Here is a 14,632-nt window from a genome sequence, read left to right as displayed (position 1 = left end):
GTGTTTTTATGCACTTGAAAAAAAGGGCCCTACATCTGAGCATAGATGAGAGCTCTAGTATCTTGCAACCAGTAGCTAGAAACTGCTTTGCTCTTATATCTTTGAGATGCCAGTGACAAAGTTCATTCACAATGTTGATAATACATGTAGGGTGTTTGTTTGATTGCTTGTTTTACATATAAATAAAATTGTTCAGGAGCTACATTTGAGCTAATATGAGAGCAGTAAGAACTGTGAACTTGTATCCCAATTTTGCCAGTATGTGTGCAGACAGCACCACTAGACACATCTGCACACCCTTAGTAAGAACAAAGAATGCAGCTTCCCTATCTTCCTCATTGCCTAAGACATCATCATTAGCTGTATGTAGAATACAGGTGCCCTCAGCTCAGGTCAGAGGCACTTCTTCGGTTCACCTTTGTCTAGACAACTGATGCAGAACACCTCCTGTTCTAAATTCAGTTAAGTTTTACTTTACACAACAGAAACAATTTTTCTAGATGGATGGTTGATTTCTTACAGACAAAGAGCACACTGAGAGTAAATTAAGCACATCTAAATGGAGAAACAAATCACTCAGCATTTCAAAAGGCTTTGTTAACTGTAAACAAGCAGCTCTTATCATATCAGAATTAGTGATATCACAACAAAGGGCTTCATATGCTTTATACAAATGAGATACCATCAGTCTCAGTATGATTGTTGGACCTGTTTTTATGTAGAATAAATGAATAAAAGCCCTTTGTATGAATTCCTTTTCTAGTTCTTGTAGTTGTAGTTAGTACTAATAATTAGTCCTTTAGTAACAACTTCCTTTAATAGTTATGTGATTCTTAAAATTTTTTAGTTTACAGAATAATATGTATTTTATAATACGAGCAACAGAAACAGGTGACCTGTTCCATTGGAAACCAACAGGTATTTGCTAGGCTATTCCTCTTGAAGACTTCATTGGACAGAACAGTCACACTTTGACTCAGAGCACAATCAAAGAATAATGCCCTCTTCTGAAGTACTTTTGAAGAAAACTTCAAAATAATCGCACTCAACAGAAATCCAGTTATCTTGTGAGAAAAATTGTGATTCTAATTGCATTGCTATGTATGAAGAGGTAGCACAATAACATCAGCTTCACATAGGAGGGTTTTTTAGGTTTTATTTGTCATTAAAGCAGATCAAAACAGATCAATTTACAAAACTCAGTTGGCAGACATCTAAAAAAAACTGTTTAAAAACTATTGGATTAACACAATTATTCAGTGACATTTATTTCTTGCATAATTTTGGCAGATACTTTTTTTCTATAATGATAAAGAGCTAAAGAAGAAAACAATTATCTGTCTCAAGGGTCAGAGGCAGAGGAACTAAAGAGATCAGTTTCTTAAACCATCTTAACCCAGTTCTACTGTTGTATGTTTTTTTAATCTTGCCTGGTGTGACTGAAGATAGGTGTTTCAAAGCAAGTCTAGTGCAACATTTTTAAGAAAGCATACAAGTTAGTGTATTGAAAACACGATCAGGACCTTTCCTTATTTGTTTCTTATATGTCATCTTTCTTCAATGAGGCAAGGGATTTGTGACATAAATATTCTATGGTCATTTAATTAAATTCATTGTAAACTGAAGAAGATGATTTAAGAATGCATGGGCAAGCCACATACTGCCATTTCCTAGTTTGATTTTTCTCCCAGTATTGTATGAAAGACACTTAATAATTGAAACATCAACAGCCAAAGAAATAAAGCCCCGAGGGCAGTGCAGTTGCAGGGGGTGTCATTGTAAAGTTAGAATTCCCCTAGATCTGTATTAGTTGTGAGAGTTATTGTCTTTCTACAGAAAAGGTAATTCTTGGCAAATGTTGGCTTATACAAAGCATGTATTGTAAACAGAAGTTGTGGACTGTATTTAAAAGCTGACACAAGATTTTTTATGTGTCCTTTCTCAGCATCCCTGAAATATAAAAGCAAACATAATTGTCTCTGTTCAGTTTTTAAGATATGGATAATCTTTGCCTTTTCAGATGTCCCAAGACACTCTGCATAGTGCTCAGATACTAGTCAAGAAGGGCATACGTCTCTCTCTTTTCTTGTTTGTTGTCTTGTCCACCAGTCTCCTGTACGTGTCTTGGAAAACCTGTGGTACCAGACATCTACCATGCTGTATGGGTCTGAACTTATGCAGTGATTTGTTTTCATTTCAGGGAATCATTCAAGTCATAGTAAATCGCTATTTTCTAACATCCAATATACCATTTTAGAGATCAAATGTCACCAAGTAGTGTCAAGGAGTGTACTGACGAAGGTATTAGCCACTGAGCGAAGGGCTATATCTGAAACATTTCTCTTTTACTAGTTGACTAGGTGACATCTTGTAAACTGCTTTTAGATCAGAAGATTCATTTCTGCATTTTCTTAATGAACATGCTAAACAGCTCCTTTCTAAAATCCTAGGATCTTAAGGTATTAAGATGTACAGGACTTTTTTGGTAGAAAATAAGCCATATTCAGTGATAAGTGAAAATATTGCAAAACAGAATATTAACACATTACTTCTTTACAAGCACCGATAGTTTGCTTCTCCAGATAGATGTGGTAGCTGGGGGAAGAAGGAGGAACCACCGTAGTGATGGTTTGCCATGCTCTCATTTTTTAATTTTTTTTTTTTTTTTTTTTTTTTTTAAGAAAAGAGATTTTAGATATAGAAATGGAGTAAATAGAAAATACTTGTCAGATGCCAATAATAAAAGAAGTTTTGGCTGCAGCCAGCTGTAAAGAATTTTTCCTGGTTTATAAGACATAAAATTTGGTCTCTAGGCTGCCGTTAAAATTTCCTTATGAGGGTGAGCTAAGCCAAAAATCTTGTGCTTTAAAATATTATTTACAACTAACAAAAAAATTGCGTATTTTCTCTAGAATTGCTGCTGAAGACTGGTATTAGTGGCATTGCTTTGAAGACAGAAAACATGGAAAAGTTCTATCAGAGCCAGACTGATGATGTGTTTGTACTTTGTTACGGTTGTGGACTGGCCACAGTTTCAGCAGTGCTGCTGAAATTGTGGATTCAGGTCTCCACAAATGATTGAGGTGAAAAGCAGGGTAAATTAGGTCTTTCACAGATACATGCTGCTAAAATTAGTCTAATTTCGAAATTAGTCTACTTACTACTGGTATGAGGTTCTTTATGCAATTCTGAAGTCTTCCATGAGGTTTCATCCAGAAAGTCAAATTTAAGAATTGCATTTCCAGAAATTGGTAATAATGGTAGAGTAGGGAAAATACAGACCTTATACTACACTAGAAAAGCAAAAGAATAGAGAAACTAAAATTTATGTGCAATTAAATTTCTGAATATCTATCAATATTGGGTAGATGTTATTTAGTTCTCATGGAGAGTTAAACATAGCTGCAGTTTCATGAGGCCTGATAAATTGACTCAGCAATTCATAATTCCCCATCGCTTCCATTCCCTTCCTTGCTCTCTGCTTTGGGCTCTCTGTGTCTACTGTGCACAAGCCAACAAATCCCTGTAGCAGAAGGTGGCTCAAAGAGGATGTGCTTGTGTTGTGGTTTAGCTAAATAGTTGTATCACTCAACTAAATCAAAATCCTATGTAACATCAAGTATATGCAAATGTGTAAATTTAGTATTAAATATTAAATGTTAAATAGTAATAAATATTCCCAACAGTGTATTTCATCATAACACTCAACAGTATTTGTGTTTCACCATCTTCATGTGAAATATCTAACAGAACCTAATCAGAGAGTACTGAATCTGACAAACACCTACGACATCCCACCATGAGCAATTTTGACTTATTAACATTAAAGGAGGAATACTCTTACAGAAAGAAGTGGATGGTTTTCTATCAACTCAGTGATGTTGAATTTGCTCAGAGGTGTGTCTAATGAAAGCTATAAGTCAAGGAGAAAGAGATGGAAGAAGGTCAAAGGCAGGCAGATAAAGGAAACAGATAAGGAAAAAATAAGACAAGCCACTTCAGCTGCAGCAGTCAACTAGACTAATTCAGTTGCTCATGCAATCATAGCTTAAGTTGTAATTTTTGAGGACTCAGACAGTGAATCCAGGCATCTTGTGTTGATGTGTAGTATTTCATGATAATTGGAACACCAAACCTTGAGTACCAAAAATAAGGTTTGTAGCAAGTAGAAGAAAAATATAGCAGAAAGATTTGGATGAGGCTCTGTAGGTCATCAAGCACAGTTCTATCATGCATATGCCTTGAGAAAACAGTGCATTCTTCAGGGCACTTATGATGATATTTGTTCCTCAACAAGCAAGTAATGTTTATTCCAGAAATTAAAATATGGACCTTCTGAGTACAAGCATGTGAGAAATCACAGTGATCTTTCCAGATCACTCCAGCTATTTCATTCTGACAGTCATCTGTAGATGTGAGACCATCAATTTCTATTGATGAAGGAGGCACTCACTGTAGCACATTCTGTATTCAAAAGCATTTGTTAATAATTTTCCTATTTCTAATTGCATTCATATTTATAACATTTCCTGCTTAACACAACTCAAAGGTTACTGTCATAAAGATTGGCTCTGGTCTGTATTACAGAACAATACTGTCAGCTTTTGCTGTAAAGGCACAGTTCTTAGTAACACTGAGTTCTCTGAACACACTGAAAAAATATACAAGCATATATTAGTTACTGGACAAGTACAATTGTGCTTATCACACACACATCCAAAATTACTTCCTAAATATCTGACAGAAGAGCAGATGTGAGTCATCCTCAGCAGCAGTGTGGCTGTCACTCTTGCATTTAACATTGAGCAATCCTAAAATACTACCCTTTCGATCACAGCTGCTATTTTGTTTCATCCATTACATCCAGTTCCCTGGAATCTGTTAATCAACTTTTAGAGCTTCTTTTTCCCTTGTTCCAAACAATTGACTCAATCTTCATTTTAATTTTCATTTTAATGAAAATTTAATTTTACATTTAACACTAACGTCCACTACTAGCCCCAGCCAAAAGAAAGAAGGAGATAATTGTTTCTTAGGGCAGACCAAGTAGATTTACATTCTGTGATATTCTTGGTTCTCAGAGGAGAGGATCAACTACCAAAATGTTTAAGAAATACATCAAACAAGAACTGAAGGTAGCCACATGACATGCTTATCATCATAAGCTAACTGAATTTTTTAGTTAGAGAGCTAGAAATGGAAATCTTTATTCTTGCCTGCCTAAGAATTCCTCTTATCCCAGCATTTTCCATTTAAAAAAGAAAAAGAAAAACAAACAAAGCGAAAAAGAAACAAAAAACAAACAAAAAAAACACCACAAACAAAGAATGAGTTAGGAAAAAAAACCAACACATCTACTACATGTCCTTAAAACACCATCTCAGTGCAATAATTCATCCCACTAGTACCTTATACTGCACTTTAATCAATAACCCACTGAGGAAACTGAGGTACACATAACATTATTGAAAAGAAAGAAGAGGAGGTAGAGGAAAGAAAAGAAAGAGGTGAAAAGTACTAAATTACCTTCAGGAGTATTTTCCCAATAGTGTATTTCATCATAACACTCAACAGTATTTGTGTTTCACCATCTTAATATTTTTTCATCTGTTCTATTCTGTGGAAAAGCTGATTGAGAATTGAAGGGGTTCCTCTGTTTAAATACTTCTAAATGAATGAAAAGAAGATGAAATTCTCCCCCACAGTTCTTACTGTTAGACTCAGGATAAAAAAAAAATCTCTCTAAAGCTCTCTTTGCTAATCAAACACCAGCTATCTGTTCCTTTCATTTGCAATATTTTATTATGCATAAAATTACTATAAACACATTGGGCATAAATTCTACTAATAGCAGTTATGTAAGCGGGGAAAATATTATGTATCTTTAAATAGATAATCAATTCCTCAAATGGTGAACGAACTCAATCAAATCCCATCCTTCTTTCCTGAACATGAAGGAAACTCAAATTGGCCTCCAGATAAAAGTTTGCCCTTATTTCCTTAATGGAGCAAATGTAAATCTTGGCTCAGAGTTTTTTAGTCATAACTCTAGTTTCTGATCCAACAATGTGTGGAAGCATATGCTTAATTTCAAATTTGTGAATAACCCCATAGATCCCACAGTTCATGGACTGAATGTGAAACACAGCTTTGTGGGTCAGGTGTATTCCCAAGCTGAATAATCAAAGTCATCATCTTCTTTTCTTCTTAGATATCCTATGTGAAATGTATAATCTAATCTATTCTTAAGAGAAGCTTAAAGTCTGGCCCAAGATGTCTAGCAAAAATATATTAACAGATAAAATATGTGTGTGGATAAAATGACTGGAGGAATTCACACAAAAAAAGAATTCTGGAAGATCCAATTTGCCCTACTTATATGTCTGGTGTCACAGAACTATGCTTTTAATTTGTATTCAGTTTTCTTTAAGAAAGAAAGTGATCTGGCAAAACTTATATCCAAACAGATCTGTATTGGAAAGAGTCTAGAGTAAAGTCCTTTGAGAGAGGACAAAGTGCAGCCTGAGAATTTTGGTTCCCTTTCTGCTTTGGAGGCCTCTTTGCATTCCTTGTTTCCCACTCAGAACAAACTTAAAAATTGCTGAGGCAGCTTCTTGCAGTCCTTCTGCCTGAGAGGAAGAGAATGTGTATTTGATTCCCAGCCCATTGGACTCAGGAGAAAATCACTTACTGGCTGCAATAGTCTCATCAGATTTGACTTGTCCTCCTAAAATTAATAAATAATCTGCTCAAAAATATGCTGTTTGGAAGTAAGAGAGACCCTGATATTCAGTTTGAAACTGTTGTGGAAAAACTCTGGGTTTAGTCTCCAGTTTCACTGAACTAGGTAGAACCATACTTTGGAAGCAAGTCCATAATACCTTGGGTGCATTGGTGCATAGATGGGTTTCCTCCTTTCAAAGAAAACTTGATACTGTAAGCCAGAACATTTGAAAATCCAAAATGTGTAAATGAAAACAAACTTCTAAAAGAGTCAAAATGCTGTTATTTGAACTCTTCTGATGGTTGATTAATTTTTGTGTTCAAATCTTCGCAATCCTGTATTTCAGCTGTGACAGTAAACAGAGAGTATTTGATACATAACAAGAGGAAAACGCTTTTAAGAGATTTCTAGAATACTGTTGATCCAATGCATTATCGTCCAAAATTTTGAGTATACATCTGAATCAACAGGGTAGAACACAGGCTTGCTACATTTCAAGTTTCACTTTTCTTTCTTTTTCTGTTATGAAATATTGAGAGCAGAATACTTCCACTGGAAATGAAGACCAGGTTTGTAATCACCTGAGGAATCCAAGCATCCATACATTTATGGGTCCCAATAAAGTGCATAGAGGAGTCCTGAGGGAATTGACTGATGTGGTTGCTACGACTCTATTATATGTGAAAAGTCATGATGATCACACAAAGCCCCTGATGACTAGAGAAAAGAGAATATTGCACCAGTTTTTAAGAAGGGTAGAATTAATGACCCAGGAAACTACTGACCTTTCAGCCTCACTTCTGTGCTGGGAAAGATCATGAAACAGTACCTCCTGGAAGCTATGCTAAGACACAGGAAAGACAGGAGATGATATGAGACAACCAGCATGGCTTTACTAACCTCAAGTCCTGCCTGACCAATTTAGTGGCCTTCTATGATGATGTAACTGCATCAGTAGACAAAGAAAGAGGCAAGTATCATCTATGTGGACTCCAGTAAGATCTTTGACACAGTCCCCTATAACATCCTTTTTTCCAAAGCTGAAAGGTGTGGATCTGATGGATGGAATACATAGTGAAAAAGGAACTGGTTGCAAGATTGTACCCAGAGAGTGGTGGCTTAATATCTGGAGACCAGTGACAAGTAGTGTACCCTTTGGGGTCTGTACTGGGACTGATACTCTTTAAGATCTTCGTCAGTGACGCTGACAATGGGATTGAGTGCACTCTAAGCAAGTCTGTGGATGGCACTAAGCTATGTGAAATGGTTGACCACACAATTGAGGGATGGGATGCCATCCCAAAGTACCTAGACAGGTTTGAGCAGTGGGCCCAAACTTCATGAAGTTCAAGAAAGCCATATACAAGGTCTTGCACCTGTGTTGAGACAAACCTGCTATTAGTAGAAGCTGGGGGATGAAAGGATAGAGCACAGCCCTGCTGAAAAGGACTTAGGGTAGTGGTAGATGACAACTGGACAACCAGCAAGGTGCCCTTGAAGCCCAGAAATCCAGGTGTATCTTGGGCTGCATCAAAAAAGTGTGATAAGCAGGTCAAAGGAAGTGACCCTGCCCCTCTGCATTGTGCTGGTGAGACCATACCTGGAGTACTGCATCCAGATAAGGAGTTTTCAGTACAGGAGAGACACAGACCTGTTGGAGCGTGCCCAGAAGAGAGCCACAAAAATGATCCAAGGGATGGAACATCTCTCCTACGAGGATGGGCTGAGAGATCTTGTGGTGTTCAGAATGGAGAAAAAGGTCTCGGGGACCTGACAGTAGCTTTTTAGTAAGTCTTCTTTCAGGGGAGCTCTGGGAAAGAAGGGCCCAGATTGTTGTGACAGGACAAGGGGAAAGGTTTCAAACTAAAAGGTGAGATTTAGATTAGATATAAGGAAGAAGTTTTTTACAATAAGGGTGATGAAGAAGTGGAGCAGGTTGCCAAGAGATGTGGATCCACTGTCTTTAGAGACATTCAAAGTCAGGTTGGATGGAGCTCTGAGCAATATGTTCTAGTTGTAGGTGTCCCTATTCATTGCAGTGGAGTTGTTCTAGATGACTTTTAAAGATCTCTTCCAACTCAAATGATTCTATGATTCTATTCTTTAAATTAATAGCTTGGTTATTGTTCTTAGCCAGACTATGTTCTTTTTCATTGTTTTCATTGAGTTTTTTTTTCTTAACTTATTCTCTACATTTTGTCTTCCACTTTATAATAGTGAATTGTTCTGTGAGCAGCAAAGTTAATGAGGTCCAATTTCCTGTGAAATACTTTTTGTCCCATGGTTATCTCTTTGGTCAAAAACAGCATATGGAGTTATTCATATGTGGTCTGCTTCCTGGCAGTTGTACATAGTCTCTGGCCATGAGGCTGTGGCCAAATGGCCTTTCCTCTGTGGATACTCTAATTTGAGTCTTTCTCCTTAACACTCCATTCAGCTTGTTGGAATTTTGAGACTTGCATGCCTCCTTTAAATCAGTTGAAAACAGAGCTTGCAGCCAGATATTAGCTAAATAATATAGCTACATCCCTGAAAAGCAATTCTTTCTCTCCCTCAGAAAGGATGATTAAGATTGAAGATATAAAACTCCCAGAATGGTATCAAGAGCAGGAAAACTGGTTTCAATGGTAGCCACTGGAGATTTTTTAGCTTCTTTCCATGAGATGTGAAGGAGGTCATAAGGCAGAAGAAATCTTTATCTTTCATCTTACTCTAGCTGAGGTTTATCACAGCCTGTACTAAATTTGTTGGTTTGCAAAATCAGCGTAAATTTTGGCTAGTGAAATATTTCTGCAGTTGATTTGAGCTGGAGTCAAGGCATACACTTGGTAGTTCATTCTTTTCAGAATGCTGTAGGCAGGATCACCTCCCACTAGACAAGGTTGCTCAAAGCCCCATCCAGCCTCGCCTTGAATGCTTCCAAGGTGGTCAAATCTACAAACTCTCTGGGCAAAATGTTCCAGTGTCTCATCACCCTCACAGTAAAGTATTTCTTCCAAATATCTACTCTAAATCTACCTTCTTCCAGTTTAAAACCATTTCCACTTGTCCTACCGCAACCTGCCCTTATGAAAAGTCCCTCCCCATCTTTCCTGTAGGCCCCCTTCAGGTAGTGGAAGGTCCCCATATAGCCTTCCCCTCTCCATGCTGAAGAGCCTCAGATCTTTCCCTAGATCTCAAGCCTGTTCTTGTTGGGGAGGTGCTCCAGCCCTCTTAAAAACAACTACATTTCTTGTTTTCAGATTGAAGTTACGTTTGAGTACCAGAATTATTACGAATAAAGCTTAAAACTGATCTTCATTTCATATGTATCTCACTTTTAACCATCATTATTTTCAGGGACCCTTTTCTTCACTACAGTAAAGCCCTCCTCCAAGCTTCGTAATGAAAGAAACTCCAGCTTAGCTGGCCCCACTACAGTGGAGAGTAGAGTTGCAGTATCTGTTGCTAAGCTAGATGAGCAAGATTGGCACTGGACAATGCACTTTCTAAGCAGAGACAGGACAATGCCAACAGCTCTTTTGCTTTCAGTACCTAAACAGTACCTGACTTTTGCACTGCTTACAATGTCTTAAATGTTAATAAAAATTCCAAATTGTGTACCGTGACTCTGGATTGCTTACAGATACTGAACACTGCAAAAAATAAAAAACAAAAATAAAAAATAGTTATAAGGATTCCAAGCAAAATCTACATGAAGTATAGCTGAGCAGTCACAGATATATTTTTGTTATATTTTTTCTTATTTTTCTTCCTAAACAAACCTAAACCAGACGAATGAGTTCAGTAAGTGTAAGGAGGAAAATAGCCTTCAACAACAAAAAAGGTATGCATCAGCTGAAAATTCTGGCTTTCGCAAATAAATTATTTTATAAGGTTAAGTCAGAGTTTCTATCAAGACAGCCATATTTTTGACAGTCACAAATATTTTCCCATTGATGTTAGTCTGCAATTTGTTCAGAATTTGCTAAATAAATAATAGCCAGTGAAAAGAAAATGCCTCAGCCTAACCTTATTTTAGTCTGTCCCCAGACTAAACTCCTGTTTTCAGTTTCAGCTTGTTATTAGGACATAATTTCAGCAAAACTTCTGACAAACAACAGAACTGGGCCACAGGCTTCTGATGCCTTCTTACTAATACCTTTTTTTTTCTTTTTTAACCAATTCTGTAGCATCTCTCTTTGCAGTGTAAATATACCCTATCAAGTTTCCACTCCATCAGCATTAGAGAAGAATTTACAATTCAGTGGAAATGAGCAACTTTGTCTGTGACAGAAATGAATCCATTTCACTTGCCATTGTCAGCTTTGGTGGTGTAACCCATGCTGCAGCATGTTCCCAATCCACTTACACCCTAATACCGGGGTGAGTTTGTTTGCACTGAGTCTTTTTGTAAATTCAAATACATCACATAAAACTTACATCCAAGGGTCCTGACTATAAATCTTGTTATAAAACTTTGTATTTGTGAAAAATAAATCAGTGCTTTTAGCAAAATCACCATTGCATATATTACTGGGGTGTATGTGCAAAAACAAGGCAGAGAGACGATAATCCAAATAATGCAGCAGTTTATAAGATGGGAGCAGTGGGAAAACAGAATTAAAATGGCAGCTTTTCATGAACCATAACTGAACACTCAGAGGGTAAAATAGAGGATTATTGTTTGCAGATGTGATTGTAGTAATAAAAGAAGGACATAATAAACTGACAAACAAACAAACCACTCTTATTTAAAATTGCTACACAATTTCTCAATAATCATCTCGAACAGTGTAGTGCACAATTATAATATTGGAAGGGTAATCACTGTGACACTTGTAATAAAGTTTTTGAGTAACTACTCAAAATATTATAGATATTATAGAAAGTTTAAATTGTTTTAATAGGGAATAAACAAAACAAAGGTTGTATGGATGGACTGGGAGAGCAAATCAGCAGAACAGAAAGCATGCAAAAAATATTGGAAGACAAATATTTTGTTAAATACGTTCATATTTTCTCTGGAGAAAAAGATGCCTTTGTGATATTGAAATAAATTGTGCTATACTGTAGAAAGTTAAACTAATACAAGAGGTCACTGAGGAAAATGAATGTACAGTTGCACCATGTACTGTCATGCCTTGGCTAGACTATCTAAACTAGCACAGTGTTAGCAGTTAAGATGCATCAGAGCCAGTTTTAACACATACTTGTAATCCAGGTATGACCTCTCTGTGATCACAGGTATAGTGGTTTTCACACGCTAGACTCATGCTCTGTCATCCCTGCTATTCCTATCTGTGGGATCAAAATCAAACTACCTTTGGCAAGCATATGCCCTGTCAGCCTCCATTTTGCTAGACATAGTTTCAGAATGTACTTCTTTTCCAGTCTTGGCTGTTTGAAGGCCAGACGTGTAAATAAATTGTTAGGTTCACTCTTTCATCAGTTGTGAGGATGCCCATGATTCGTTTCATCCCAGAATTACTGAGGTTTTGGGGAAATGATCTAGTTACCTAAATAAAGGAGCTTAGTACCATTTGAGGTGTCCCGCAAAATCAAAAGTAACATTGTGGCAGGAATGACAGAGGACTTATGAGAAATCCTGGATTTCTGGGCAGTCAGTTGGAGGCTAGGTTCCTACAGCATCTAAAACAGCACTAAGTGCCTAACTAAAGCAGGCCTGGAGTATGAATTTCTTCAGCCGAAGACTAGTTAGCAGGAGGTTCTGTGCCAAGAACACAGCACCATCCTAGACACAAAAGAGTTTTTTGTTCTCTTGGTGAACAGGGAAAAGAGATATTTCTGTTCCCAGTTTTCTGTTTATTTCCAGAAAAAGAAGAAAAAAAATTAACAAGTAAAAAAGAAAAGTAGACATTCAAAGCTGAAGCATGCTCTGAACTTCACTTTTTCTTTCTGTGTTTAGAATGAAAAAGAGACTACACAAATAGAATTATTACGGGGAGAAAAACATTGCCACATAAGTTAAACAATAGATGATTAAAGACAAAATTTGACAAACTGAGAAGAAACATCTTTCAAAAGGAACCAAGCTAATCTTACCCCAGTAATGCAGCTTAGGTACTGCAGCTGAGGCAGATGACCATGAAGACTGTGTCACAGCTGGAACACAAAGAATTCAGAGGCTTAGAGGAAAGAGACCTGGAAAGGATAGGAACCATGAAATGGCAAAAGAAACAGTAAAATGAACTGCTAGGTTAGCACCCATAAACAAGAAAATAAACAAATAAACAAAAAGCAAAATTAAACTTATCAGAAGGAGAAAGAATTCCTGGAGGAAAAACCACTTTGGCCAAATTTTAACATAATCAGAGAATCACAGAATTCTAGGTGTTGGAAAGGACCTCTGGAGACCAAGTCACCTTCCCTGCTAAAGCAAGTTCCTCACAGTAGGTTGCACTTTGAATTTTATTGGCTTCTTGAATTTTACAACATTGTTTTTAATGTAGGATATGACAGTCCAAATGGAGGTGGATATAATATGCCAATGTGATGACCATGAAATCCACTTTTGCTTAATTGTTTGTCCTTAAAAGGGCACAAAAGACTTCACTGTACTTTTAGCACATTATTATTGCTAAAAGCAATAGCTAAGATAACAAGCATGTTTAGAGCATGCTATGATGGAGCATGAAGGTTAATGGCACTACATCTCAAGAACTTTTCTGTTCTTTTCAGATTATCCAGTTTATCCATATTGCCCTCTTCATAAGCATCAGCTGAAGTGGGTATGATGTGATTGTTAGTCACATTTTTAATAGCTTGTCCCAAATTCTCAAATGCAAATGTAAGGAAGTGTGGGGTCTGACAGGGGCTTCTCTGTTCTTTATTTTATGCAGTGGTAATCCAGGTGAATGGGTAAGAAGGTTCTCTGTACGTGACCCCTGATTAAGAGGAAAAAAGCAGTGTGGCAGGTCACACATTGTGGTGAAGATAAAGCTCAACTAAATCTGAACTCAAGGTCAAGAGTTAAATTCATAGTGAACATTGATTATGATGCATGATTTTGTAAAATGTTTTAATAATTTTCAAAGTACTTTAACACCTAGGTCATAGAACTCCAGGCAATGCTTAGGGCCACGTTTATGTAAAATTTAGTATGAATATAAAGACATATAATAACTATAAAAGGTCTTCCAAGTGTGAAAGAGCAGAGAAGGTCTGAAGTTTTCCAGGGAAAATGAAAATGTGTTGCTCAACTTCCTCAGGGGACAACCAAGGAAGAACTGTTATTTTTAAAAGTAATCCAGAGTAAGAAAGTCTGTAAACATAAATACTTACACTACTAATTAATTGAAGACTTTATAACAAGTAAGAATAAGAGAAAAAAATATATTTCTTTACTAGAATAAATTTCCTGTTTCACTCCTAAATTTGTTTTTGAAAAGAATGCTGGTAATCTGGAAATATCTAGCTTTCCCCAGGTGTGAAGAAGCCAGGATATGGCAGAATTTGTGACAAACCACCTGGCAGACTGTAATCTAAAAACTGCAGCTGCTTGGGAATACTTGGTGCACTGAACAGAGAGAGTTATAAGACAGTCTTCCCTGTTGGATGTCAGTCAGTATTCCTCCAGCAAGGATTGACAACTTACAGCTGCAAGGGACTCAATATTCCTTCGGTCATCCTCAGCAGAATGCAGACAAGCCCACAGTCCTCTATATTGCAATGGACATCTCCCAGGATATGAAAAATCAATACAGCTTTCCTCTAAGCTACTAAATTGTGCTTAAATTCACTGGTTCAACTAGGAGTAGAATATAGTACTACAGTTATGTCTTTTATCACTGAGTGAGACTTGTTCAGTGATTAACATGTGCATCTACATTTCAGTGGTAATATTGCTTAATGCTCTATCTCAAATTTTTATGAGAGCCCCAAAAGTGAAATGAACAGAAAAATGTA

The sequence above is a fragment of the Lagopus leucura genome, unplaced genomic scaffold, assembly GCF_019238085.1.
Source record: "Lagopus leucura isolate 7727_CA_CO unplaced genomic scaffold, USGS_WTPT01 Super-Scaffold_73, whole genome shotgun sequence".
Classification (NCBI taxonomy): domain Eukaryota; kingdom Metazoa; phylum Chordata; class Aves; order Galliformes; family Phasianidae; genus Lagopus; species Lagopus leucura.
Note: the sequence above shows the minus strand (reverse complement) of the source record.